This window comes from Epinephelus lanceolatus, chromosome 3 (assembly GCF_041903045.1).
Source record: "Epinephelus lanceolatus isolate andai-2023 chromosome 3, ASM4190304v1, whole genome shotgun sequence".
Classification (NCBI taxonomy): domain Eukaryota; kingdom Metazoa; phylum Chordata; class Actinopteri; order Perciformes; family Serranidae; genus Epinephelus; species Epinephelus lanceolatus.
In genome coordinates this window covers 17,867,468-17,881,003 of record NC_135736.1, presented here as the reverse complement: position 1 = coordinate 17,881,003, position 13,536 = coordinate 17,867,468, and the positions used below count along the sequence as shown (strand labels likewise).

Below are 13,536 nucleotides of genomic sequence, written 5' to 3'. Positions count from 1 at the left end.
GACATTTTACTGTGTTGGAAGGGATCCTGTGAAGGAAATAGTGACAGGTCTTTCTCTCCCTATTTCTCCTTTGCCTACTTGTGGTCATAAAAACTAACCAGGATCTTGTTTGGTGCATGATGACTTTAACAATCATAAATCCCGCTCATATCTTGGCTTGCTCATGAGTCTCCCAAATAATTTACTGTTTCCCATGGTGCATGGTACAAGCATTTTTCTGAGATTGTCAGAACCTTCTGGTCATTATTTATTTTGTCAATAGCTCATGGAAAGAGCAAGAATACGATTGCGAAGCACTTTATTTACCAAGTGCAGTATGAATAAGAATTTGTTTTGGTGAATTTGGTGAAAGTGGCATTTTGATTCTGACATTTTGGGGGTCTGTTTTGTTTGAAGCAAACATACATGAGGAGTCTGTGCATGTGTGACTTTGTAATACTTACAGATGAATTGCCTATTGAAGGCAAGACATGTCAAGTGCCACTACACCACAACACTTCCTGACTGGCAGCTGTAGCCATTGAAAAAGGTGCAGTGCTGCAAAGGTTGGATGGTGTAAGTGCACTTGACTGGCACTTTAGCAGGGGTAAAGCTTCTAATTTTCAAATTCAGGTTTCTTTTGTCAGTTAACATTCACTTTTGTCTTTTATCCTAACATCTTACAAGCCTAACCCATTCAATCTTGCTTTGAGTCGACCATACCAACTCTGTGGCAGGAGAACACCTGTTTATTTTACTGTTGAGAATTTAATGGCCTCTGTCGCACATGGCTGCACAGGTCACAGCTGCCGTGCTTCATTTCCACTTTTTGAGTAATGTTGCCTTTTCCTCTTAAGACAAATTCCCTTCTCAGACTATAAAGAGATAATCTCATTTGTTGCAGCAGTGCCTGCTTGCTTTAGTCTGTTTTGTATTTAAAATCTCTTTTTTGGCTTCTCTGTGGTCTTTCCCTTTTTCCCTCCCTAATTTCTTTGTGCTTGACTGTCTCCACTTGTCTTGTCTCACCGGATTATTATCTCTGCAGTGTCAGTATGTTCACTTCTAACTGTCAAACAGTGTGTTACAAGGGACACAAGAATCCCCCCTCTGTCTGTGTCTCTCTTAACCTGTCCTGCCTCTCAGTCTTGCTGTCTCAGTCTTATCTCACCGTCCCACTCTGCCTCTCTCTCTGTCAGATACTTTTAGAGATCTCTCCCATCCTCTCTCTCCCAGTTTGGCTGACCTGTCAGGTCCAGGGCTGGTGAGGTCAGGAGAAAAAAACAACAACGCAGCTCTGCTTGCTGACGTGTCTCATAATGTGTGAGATACCTCTCAGAGTACTGGTGCAGACTAAACCAGGCGACAGTTGTCCTCATATCAGGGTTCTTTATCCATGTGTGGGACCATCTGAACCTTCACCAGGTTTAGCTGCTGAGAGCTTTAGTTGTTTTCAAGACTCTATTAGTGTGTCTCTCTGATGCTTTGGCTCCTGTTAGCTGATAATGCTGTGCTTTATATTTAGATCAGTATGTTAAATGTCACCCAACGCGGGATTGGGAATGGGCTACTTTGCATGTCTTTCCGATATACATAAATGTCTACATTTACGATAAGTTTAAGCCAAACAAAGGTGACAACATCACATTGTAGGTTGCCTCTTTCTCGCAGACATTGAGTGCGAAAGACACACTTTTCCCTACAGAAATCACAGAGGATTTTTGGTGACACCTGTAGGTATCTGTATCTGTAGGTATTTATTTATAGAATATATGTGACAATCCATTACGTATTCTCTGAATAATTTAGTTTAACTTGAACCGTTGATTCAGTCTGTGCCGGAAGTTTATTTTGCAAAAACACAATGCGTGTAACAAGTGTATTTGACACGTCATCCCACAGCATCCAAAACTGAGGAAGGAGGGTTCCCAGTTTGACGTGTAAGGCCACTGACCAAGCATCTGTATTTGACAAATTGGGAGTGAGATTATATTGACTTAACTTGACTAAGAGTTGATTTAATAACTAAATCTGATGTTGTTTTGGGTCTGTGTAATTATCAACAAGGCCTCTGCCACAGGATTCCCAGTGGAGCTGACAGCTTTGTGATTCAGACAGGTTTGACATTTACAATGCAAACCACAGCTAAGCCATCTGGCTAAGCCCCTAATGCTCCATTTATAAATTACACCACAATAGAAAGTGGATTAACAGCTGTTGATGTAATCCCTTAATGAGTTTCATAGTGATTTCTGTGATTTGGTTTAGCCTGCACTGATAGCAGAGTTCAGAAGAAATACACACTACTGAGCTGAATTAAGCACGTCAGACTTTTGACGTGTTGATATTGTCAAGTGATGAAACTTTGTAGTGATGAGGAGACATTTAAGTCCATCCTTCTGCCTTTTCTTGTTCTTAAAGGCTGCAATATCAGATTTTTCTGCCCACTTGTGGGCAGCACAACAAGCTTGAAACACAACACTGACATATTATCACATTATAAAGTTGATGTGGGAACATCTTTGCAAGCAGTTGTTTATTTACACTCAAACAGACACAGACAAGAGTCGAGTTTGTGTCCAGCCAAAAGTAAGTCCATTACTCTCTTTTAGCTCTGTTTTTGGTCTCTACCAACTCCTGACTGAAATATCTAATGCTTTAGCTGCTAAATGTTTCACAGTGTTCACTAGCCAGGCGCTAACTTTGTGTCTGTGTTGTTGGGTGTTGGGCAGGTAGTGTACTCTGGGTACGGCAGTAGCTCAGTCCATAGGGACTTGGGTTGGGAACCGGAGGGTCGCCTGTTCGAGTCCCTGTCCGGACCAAAATATGGAGCGTGGACTGGTGGCTGGAGAGGTGCCAGTTCACCTCCTGGGCACTGCCGAGGTGCTCTTGAGCAAGGCACCGAACCCCCCAACCGCTCGGGGCGCCTGACCAAAGGGCAGCCCCCTCACTCTGACATCTCTCCACTTTGTGCATGTATAGGTCCTGTTTGTGCATGTGTGTCTCTTTCGAAAACACTGGATTAATTAAGTAAATAAACTTAAACTTAAACTTAAACTTATTGGAAATCTTTCATGGGAAATGACTCCAGTGAGAGCAGTGAAACTGTAAAGTCATGGGCTATAAAACCAAAACATTGCACTAAAAGATGCTGAAATGCTCCATATAACTGAGGGTAACTGCTAATTGTCTATGGGAATAATCCCTTTCACATCACACCTATAAGGGTTGGGTATCGTTTATAATATAACAATACCACCAGTACCCTTAAATTGATACCTATACCAATAGAGAACTTCATTTGATATCCAAATGTTAGAGGAATGGTGTGTAGTATTGCCATACTTTTCAACGTTTTGGTGGCATCTCGGCACGCTGAACTGTCAGCTTAGTCAAATACACACTATACATGTCTGGGACAGGGAGTCTGCCTGCACACACACAGACAGTGAGAGGGCTAACTACTAGCATCACACTGGTTATGGTTATCAGCAGATTTAAGCTTACAGTCCCTGACAAAAGTCTTGTCGCTTATCCTAGTTGTAGGAACAACAAATAATAACCTGACTTGTAGTTGATCAATTGGGATCAGAAATAGCTTATATGAAAGGCAAAGGCCTCTAGATTATGCTTATTATACCAAAATAAAGTTGTGTATCATTCATTGAGTTTTATCATTTAATTAGGACAGAAAGGTCAGATCTTGCTTGGACAAAAGTCTTGTCGTGTCTTTAAACGATTCAACCAATCACAGATTAGAGCTCCACCTTTGACAAATACTGTAATTAACACATTCCCAGGTGTGTATAAAAAGAACCCCAGCACACCAGACCTTCATGTGAAGTGCAACCTGACCGCTGACAACATGCCAAAGATTCAACCACAGACCAAAGTGCTGATCATCAAGAGCCTGAAGACCAAGTCTGCTGCTGAGGTGGCAGACATCTTCAGTGTATCCAAACGTCAAGTGGAGAGGATAAAAAAAAGATTTGAAGAAACTGGTGACGTTCATGACAAGCCCAGGTCAGGCAGACCCCGTAACACAACTGTTAGAGAGGACCGTTTGTTGCTTTGGCAGTCCAGGGCCAGCCCTTTTTCAACTGCAGCAGAGCTACATCAGAACTGGTCACCAGAAACCTCTGTATCTACCAGAACAGTTTGTCGAATTCTCTCACGCAATGGTCTCCATGGCCGAATTACTGCTCACAAACCAGCATTAAACAGAAGACAACAAAAGAATCGTGTTGCACTTGCCAAGGCCCACAGCTTGCAGAAAGGATGGACAGTGGAAAAGTGGCAGAAGGTTGATTTTTCTGATGAATCATCCATTGAACTGCATCCCAATCGCCACAAATACTGCAGAAGACCTGTTGGAACCCGCATGGACCCAGGATTCACCCAGAAAACAGTCAAGTTTGGTGGAGGAAAAATCATGGTTTGGGGTTACATCCAGTATGGGGGTGTGCGAGAGACCTGCAGAGTGGATGGCAACATCAACAGCCTGAAGTATCAAGAGGTTCTCGCTGCCCATCACATTCCAAACCACAAGAGAGGGCAAATTCTTCAGCAGGATGGTGCTCCTTCTCATACTTCAGCCTCCAAATCAAAGTTCCTGAAAGTGAAGAAGGTCAAGGTGCTTCAGGATTGGCCAGCCCAATCACCAGACATGAACATTATTGAGCATGTCTGGGGTAAGATGAAGGAGGAGGCTTGGAAGATGAAACCAAAGAATCTTGATGAACTCTGGGAGTCCTGCAAGACTGCTTTCTTTGCCATTCCAGATGACTTCATCAATAAGTTATTTGAGTCATTGCCGAGATGTATGGATGCAGTCCTCCAAGCTCATGGGAGTCATACACGATATTAATTCTTTTTCCCAAGGCACCATGACTTTATGTTCTGATGTTATTGGAGCATGTTTGTGTATTCAAAATAAAGTATCATTTCTACAGTACATTATTTTTGTATGCGACAAGACTTTTGTCCAAGCAAGATCTGACCTTTCTGTCCTAATTAAATGATAAAATTCAGTGAATGATGCACAACTTTATTTTGGTATAATAAGCATAATCTAAAGGCCTTTGCCTTTCATATAAGCTATTTCTGATTCCAATTGATCAACTACAAGTCAAGTTATTATTTGTTGTTCCTACAACTTGGATAAGCGACAAGACTTTTGTCAGGGACTGTATTGAGCTGTTTTAGTGTTGCTGATTTTGGAACTGTTTAAGAGCTTAGTGTTGGTTGTTAGTCGCTGCTGCTGTGTTAGCTTGTGCTAACTGAGCAGAAGTTGAACTTAGCGTTTGCTGAGAGGAGAGTGGCTCTGGAGACTGCAATGGGAGTTTGCTGGGACAGTTTAACGGCTCTGTGTTGGATGTTAGCCGCTGCTGCATTAGCTCGTGGTTTTGATACTGCTTCGTACTGGGTTATTTCTGTCAGCAGCTTAAAGGGATTGAGTAGCAATACCCAGCCCTAATACATAAGAATTTCTTCTGTTGTTAACATAAAAATGTTGCTTACAGCAAGTCCTTTCTCTCAAGCTAATTATTCCTGTAAGCCAGTCTTTCGTGACTAATGTCTATGATAGAGTTCAACAGTGAAAGAGCAAAACCCTTTGCATCACAAGCAGTCAAGGTGTCCATGTAACCAGGTAACAAAAACACAATGTAAGGTAAGAAAAAAGGAAAGGAGCAGGCATTCTTGAGGATTTCATGGGTGTCTGCACTACAAGAAGGGCTGAAAATCCAAGTTGAGGGCCAAGCAAAAAATAGGAGAATAGAGATATAAAACCACTGCTAAACCGTTTACTAGAAGCCAAGGTTAAAACTTTCCACTGGTCATTTTCTTTCTCTCCTTCATTTGTCTTTTTCTCTTCTGTCTCCACTCTTGTTTTTCAATCCCTTCACTTTCTGTATTTGCTCCTCCTCTCTGTCTCTTTCATTCTGTAAGACTGTCCTCTACTCAGCAGGGCAGTAAAGGGATGTTAGCCATCTTCCTTCACCCTCATTTAAAGTGCCCTCATCTTCTGACTTTGTTGAATGTCTCAGCGTGCAGCCCGGTCCTGGCTGCTTCGCCCCTCTGATGTCATGCACCTGCTTGTAATGTGATTTACACTGAGTTTTTACAGGAGAAATATGAGTTCAGTGGCTTGGTGTGATCTGCCTGACTTTAATAGTAAATTGCCTTTTGTTATTGGCCCTGGCAGTTTGGAAACAATGATGGTAACTATAAAAAAAAAAAACCTCCAGGCTTCCATCCCCAGAGATAACTTTCTCATGTTGAATACTTGGTGAAGTTAATCAGCTCTGTGACCTGAGATGCTGGTTTGACTTGGCGCTGGTGCTGTCTCCTCTCCAGTCATCTGGATGGCATCACAGCTGCTCTTATCTCCCGCATGGTCCAAATCACACATGCCGGCCACCCACATGACCGTCTCTGTGTAAACACACATACGCAGCGGAGTTTGGTGAATTCATCAGGGATCAGTGACGATGGAAATTCCTTTGCCTGTTGAAATTGCCTTTATTTTCTGTGAGGAGTGCACCGATGTGATTTGTGTGAAGATATAATTTTTCCACACATCATTTGATAGTGATATTAAAAATTTTTTCCAGAGTCTCACTCTAAATGCAAAACAGGTGAAGCTCTTCAGACGTACAGTACAGGCCAAAAGTTTGGACGCACCTTCTCATTCAATGCGTTTTCTTTATTTTCATGACTATTTACATTGTAGATTCTCACTGAAGGCATCAAAACTATGAATGAACACACGTGGAGTTATGTACTTAACAAAAAAAGGTGAAATAACTGAAAACATGTTTTATATTCTAGTTTCTTCAAAATAGCCACCCTTTGCTCTGATTACTGCTTTGCACACTCTTGGCATTCTCTCCATGAGCTTCAAGAGGTAGTCACCTGAAATGGTTTTCCAACAGTCTTGAAGGAGTTCCCAGAGGTGTTTAGCACTTGTTGGCCCCTTTGCCTTCACTCTGCGGTCCAGCTCACCCCAAACCATCTCGATTGGGTTCAGGTCCGGTGACTGTGGAGGCCAGGTCATCTGCCGCAGCACTCCATCACTCTCCTTCTTGGTCAAATAGCCCTTACACAGGCTGGAGGTGTGTTTGGGGTCATTGTCCTGTTGAAAAATAAATGATCGTCCAACTAAACGCAAACCGGATGGGATGGCATGTCGCTGCAGGATGCTGTGGTAGCCATGCTGGTTCAGTGTGCCTTCAATTTTGAATAAATCCCCAACAGTGTCACCAGCAAAACACCCCCACACCATCACACCTCCTCCTCCATGCTTCACAGTGGGAACCAGGCATGTGGAATCCATCCGTTCACCTTTTCTGCGTCTCACAAAGACACGGCGGTTGGAACCAAAGATCTCAAATTTGGACTCATCAGACCAAAGCACAGATTTCCACTGGTCTAATGTCCATTCCTTGTGTTTCTTGGCCCAAACAAATCTCTTCTGCTTGTTGCCTCTCCTTAGCAGTGGTTTCCTAGCAGCTATTTGACCATGAAGGCCTGATTGGCGCAGTCTCCTCTTAACAGTTGTTCTAGAGATGGGTCTGCTGCTAGAACTCTGTGTGGCATTCATCTGGTCTCTGATCTGAGCTGCTGTTAACTTGCGATTTCTGAGGCTGGTGACTGGGATGAACTTATCCTCAGAAGCAGAGGTGACTCTTGGTCTTCCTTTCCTGGGTCGGTCCTCATGTGTGCCAGTTTCGTTGTAGCGCTTGATGGTTTTTGCGACTCCACTTGGGGACACATTTAAAGTTTTTGCAATTTTCTGGACTGACTGACCTTCATTTCTTAAAGTAATGATGGCCACTCGTTTTTCTTTAGTTAGCTGATTGGTTCTTGCCATAATATGAATTTTAACAGTTGTCCAATAGGGCTGTCGGCTGTGTATTATCCTGACTTCTGCACAACACAACTGATGGTCCCAACCCCATTGATAAAGCAAGAAATTCCACTAATTAACCCTGATAAGGCACACCTGTGAAGTGGAAACCATTTCAGGTGACTACCTCTTGAAGCTCATGGAGAGAATGCCAAGAGTGTGCAAAGCAGTAATCAGAGTAAAGGGTGGCTATTTTGAAGAAACTAGAATATAAAACATGTTTTCAGTTATTTCACCTTTTTTTGTTAAGTACATAACTCCACATGTGTTCATTCATAGTTTTGATGCCTTCAGTGAGAATCTACAATGTAAATAGTCATGAAAATAAAGAAAACGCATTGAATGAGAAGGTGTGTCCTGTACTGTACCTCTCGACAGTTGCAATGTAACATATTGAGAAAAGAAATTCCACAAGAGACCAAATACAGGCAGTCATTTGATACTAAAGCCAATATAAACTGATACAGACAGTATGCCAACATATATTCAATGCATTTTCAGTAATTTGATTTGTAGTTTCAGTACACAACACACACACACAACTGATCGGCAACGTTATTTAAACCCTATTTAGTTCTAGACAGAGAGGACCGTCAACATACCTGATTTTGATTTAACCTTTTCTGGATTTTTGCTTGGGACTTCGAGCCCAGGGTGGGGGAGCCCCTCTGTGTGGAGTTTGCATGTTTCCTCATGTCAGTCTGGGTTTTCCCCGGGTACTCCAGCTTCCTCCCACAGTCCAAAGACATGCAGGTTAGGCTAACTGGTGGCTCTAAATTGTCCGAAGGTGTGAATGTGAGTGTGAATGGTTGTCTGTCTCTATGTGTCAGCCCTGTGATAGTCTGGCAACCTGTCCGGGGTGTACCCCATTTCTGGTCCAATGTCAGCTGGGATAGGCTCCGGCCTCCCTGTGACCCTGAACAGGATAAGCGGTTACAGAAAATGAATGAATGGATTTTTGCAGCATGAACCTCTCCTTTTTAATGTTTTAAATATTCTTTTAATTGCCAACAAGGATGTTCCTAATGAGTAGTTTCCTTAAGATTACCACAAATTTTTAAACTTTTTATTGTTTATTGTTTATATTTTAGGCACCAAAGGAGGTGTTGGAGTCACAAATGTAGTAAAATACAAGAAAGAAATCGGCCATTTCTCTGCCCCCCTTATTTCCCGTGTTCCCTTTCCCCTGATCCACTCCACCCAGGGCCCCCTAAACCCTGACAAGAAGAGACCATAGTACGGGAGCAGAGTAAGGCAGATATTGACTAACAATTAAAATTGTCATTGTCATTATTATTACCATTGTTACAATTAATTGCAGCCCTACAAGACAATGTAGATGGACTTGGAGCAAGCACAAACAAAAACATGCAGAAAAAGAGAGAAAATAAACAAATACATAGATAAATGAATAACAACTCTTCCCTTCCTTCTACTTTATTCATTCCAACCCCACCCATTTGCCAGCCAGGGATCCAATGACCGTTATAAACATAAACCAGGAATTTAATACAGATGCCGATTTCCTCCATCATCCACGATGATATCCGCAGAAATAGCCGTGAGGATACATAAAATATATTTATACATGCAAAGTCATCAGGAAATACAGAACACATAGTTTACATAAGATATATGTATAACATTCTATGCTGGTAAGAAAGTAGCAAATGCATAAACTTAGAGTAGTGGAGAAGTGAGACAACCCTCAGGAAACAGTCAAGATTTGGCACAGTTTAATCTATTTAAACATTGTCAGAAAAAATGTTGCATGTATTGTAAGAGCCATCACATTTTTCAATAACCAAATCAGATTTTAAATGCTGCTGAAATGTGCGACACAGTGCAGTTTGAACATTGCACATTGTCCTACAAAACACGAAAACAGCTCATTAAAGATAACAAATAACATTTACTGAAGACATTATTCTTTAGGAAAATAAATCTTTAGGAAATGTGCCTGATTATAACAGTGGCATTTTTATCAGGCTAATGCAGTCATGTAAAATAATAATAATGTAAATAATGAGTTTTAGTATTTCTGGTGCTGACCAGCAAGGGTAGCAACATTTATTTTAGTAGTCGACTAATCACACACATCCCTAATTGGCAATACGCTGCAATTTGAAGCTTGGACTGTGTTAGTTTTAAACTGTAATTTAAATAATTGCCCATGCATGTTAAGACTATAGATTGGTCCAGAGCTCCACTCCTTAAAGATGGGTGCAGCTGAGGATCTGTGCACTCACTTGTGTGTATACAGCCACAGTCTCGTCTTCTCTCCCACAGATACATCATGAGCCAGACATGTCTTTGTCTCTCACTCACATACTCAGACAAGTCAACACACACATGCTTAGCTGGCGTCAGTTTAGATACTGCTGAGAAAATCTGCAGACAAAGGAGGGTTTTGAATTATATTTTTAAAAAAATACTGCAGAGATGGGCAGCTGTTGGTGGGCACACAGGCCGTGATACAGAAACATAAAAAGACTGCAGGCATCCAGCCAGAGAGATGGGTTTTTATAGAGGGTGGAAACAATAAAAGGCGTGCAGTTCTTGGACTTTCGGGGAGAGTCTTTGGTGTAAATCATGAAAGGCCGGGCACATCTGACATGGATAATTGAAGAATGATGTTCAGCCCAGCCCTCCGGCATAACAGGGCTTCAACTTTACAAGCTAATTCTGGTTAGTCCTATCCACTGTGTTAGATTTATTGAGACATTGCACAAGCATCTAATTTTTAAATGAATGTAACTGTTTAAATTTATATTTTTGTTTTGTTTTGCATCTACAGCATGGTTAGACAGAGATGAATCTGCAAACGGTCAAGGTCACACTCTGACCTACTCCTCTTTCTGTAGGCCTGGAGGAACACGCCCACACACGCATACACATACACTTGATGTTGATTTATGGTGACCATGTGCATCGATATTAATCAAAAGTCATCTTTCCAAGGACCGACACCCACAGATATGTAGTAACAAACTGTTATTAATAATAATGACAGTGGGTGTTTCACTGATAAATAACAGCTGCCTCTCCTGTGACTCATCAGTCTTGACAGCAGCCGGAGGAGGATTTGGTTTGTGTGTGTTTGTGTCTGTTACATATGTACTGTATTTGGTTTGTGTTTTACAGACACACTTGATATGATTTGTTGGCCTGTTTGAAGTTGTGTCAAGATCTAAGACAGAGCTCTAGTTTTGTCGCAGCGGTCGTATATCTTCAGCTTTATGGCCGTCTGTCTGTGTGCCACAGTTTGGTGGTGAAGTTTGTGTTTCACTGGTTCTAGGCCACATGATGTGTCTTGTAATCATTAGGTGCATCCCAGTGAAATGCAGACGGGGTGTATGTGGCCACATCTTGACCGCGTACACAAACTCATGCACACATGTAAAAAAAAAATAAATAAATAAAGTATTTTTCTCATAAACACACAGGACATATGTGCACATTTAGTCAAACACACATGGCAAAAACATATACAGTATATAAGCATATAGACTCACACACATTCACTTTCAGCTCTGGTGGCCTGTGGGGCTTTTGTAGTGCCGAGAGGCCACAAACGACAGCTTTGTGTTCAGGGAGGCTGGGAAAGTTGGACCGCAACACACACACACATGCACACTTTCTTTCTCACACAGACACACACATATACACACACACTTTGGCAGTGTCAAAGCCTGTGTGCAGTTCTGCCCGGCTCAATAGGCTGATTCATTAGAGCCTCCTCATGACACTAGAGGAGAAAATGGACTTGCAGGAAAGGGAGGACGAGGAGATGGGAGTGTTACAGCTCAGCACTCTACGGCTGAAATCAGACATGACCTGACAGTGTTCAGGTCAGTCTTAAAAGAGAGAACTGCCCAAAATACTTGTTTTTGTGTGTGTGTGTGTGTGTGTGTGTATAGAGCCTTAAGGTGTATCTTATCTTATCTTATCTTATCTTATCTTATCTTATCTCTTATATAACCACAACTCATTTTGTTGTGTTTGTGTGTCTGTCTTCATCATGTTAAGACCCAGACACACCAAAACAACATCAAAGAACTAGAGGCAACGAAGGCTGACTGTTGAGTCACCTCACATTGCTTGTGTCTTGCCAAAAGTTGCACTTGAACACACCGCAATGACTACAGCCAATGACCAACTAGCATGTATGTGAGAGGAAATAGCTCTCTTTTCCAGCAGGCAGTGGTCGTCTGTATTCGTCATTCAAAAAGTGAAACTGGAAGACGGACAGGACAGATTCAAGTTAGCCAGTTAGCAGTTAGCACAGTTAGCCAGTTAGTTAGCTAGTTAGCCAGTTAGCACATTAACAACACAACCTGATATTGAAAGAACAAAGGATATTTACTCTGTACAAGTGGACAATGGCAGAAACAATTTTGGGTTTCTGCTAAAGAGCTTAATGGCTAAAAAACTTGTACCTAATCCTACCTAATATACGTCAGTTTGTTTTGATCTCATTCCCTTTTGACTTCAGTCATTTTATTTGCTTCCCTCACTTCCGTTTCATTTCTTGTGCACTGAGCTGAACTTCTAATCAGAGTGATTTCCCTCATTGACAGGCTCTGCCGTCTCCAACACAAATTCTACACACTGAATCAGCTGAGGAACAGCTGACAAGGGCTGACTAGTGCCAACAGTGCGGGACATCCCACAAAAACTAGGGCAAGAGACGCTCAACGACGACTGGACATTGACCAATGGCCGACTGTCCACTTGGTGTGTCAGGGCCCTTAGATGAGTGTCATTCAAGGCTTTTGTGGGCAGAAGCATTGGTTTTAACAGTGTATTGTGGGTATAATGTGTTTTGAGTTTAATTGACTGAACTATATTTTTGGTATACTACAAACTTGTAATGTGACACTGCCTAAAGATCTGTGACATAAAAGCATGCAAATCATGCCGGTGCTGAGATCACTTCTGGATTTCCTCCCTCTGCACAGGTTTTCTTCTTGAAGTTAAGTGTCTTGCAGGGTTTATGTTTGTGGTAAAAGAGAGTTGGAGGGATGTCATATCTTGTCTCTGATTGGCTCAAGTGCTAAATGAAAACCTCACACACCCAAGGCAGGTAATAACAAAAACTACAAATTATTTGCTCCCTTCATTGTGACCCAGCTCTGCTCAGAGGGTCCAGATATATTATAGAGAGCATAGAGAGTCATTATTAGCATCATTATGGCTGTCGTAAAAGTGCACCATCAAAACATCATCCTGCTTTAGTTTATGAGCTTCACAGCCAAAACTCCCAGAATTTAGAGGCAACTGATGGCCACCATAACACATCATTATTCACAATGATTCAAACATATTTACACTCTTCAGTCATTCTGTCCCGATGCATAAAAACACTCTGAAAATGTCCAAACCCTTTTCTTTCCAATAGCTTATCCCAAATTAATTTCATTTCTCTGCAGGAGAGATCTTTTTATTTTACAAAGGCGTTTGTTTTTTTGTATCTAATATCATCATTACTGAATCTGGCAGCCGCAGTGGAAATGTGCTGCGGAGTGGAGTGGGTGTTGTAAGTAACGATGCTTGGCAGCGAGCTGTGTTTGTCTGGATCTCTCCCTCGCTGTCTCCAGTGGAGTCAGGCAGATTTTAAGTCCGGGCCTCCTGTTGACGAGGGGCTCTCA

General features: G+C 41.9%; 1 protein-coding gene across 3 annotated transcripts in view; it reads left to right on the top strand.

The window, feature by feature from the left end:
• The window catches only part of add3a (adducin 3 (gamma) a), a 133,143-nt gene that overhangs the window by 22,562 nt on the left and 97,045 nt on the right, over positions 1-13,536 (top strand). The window lies entirely within an intron of this gene.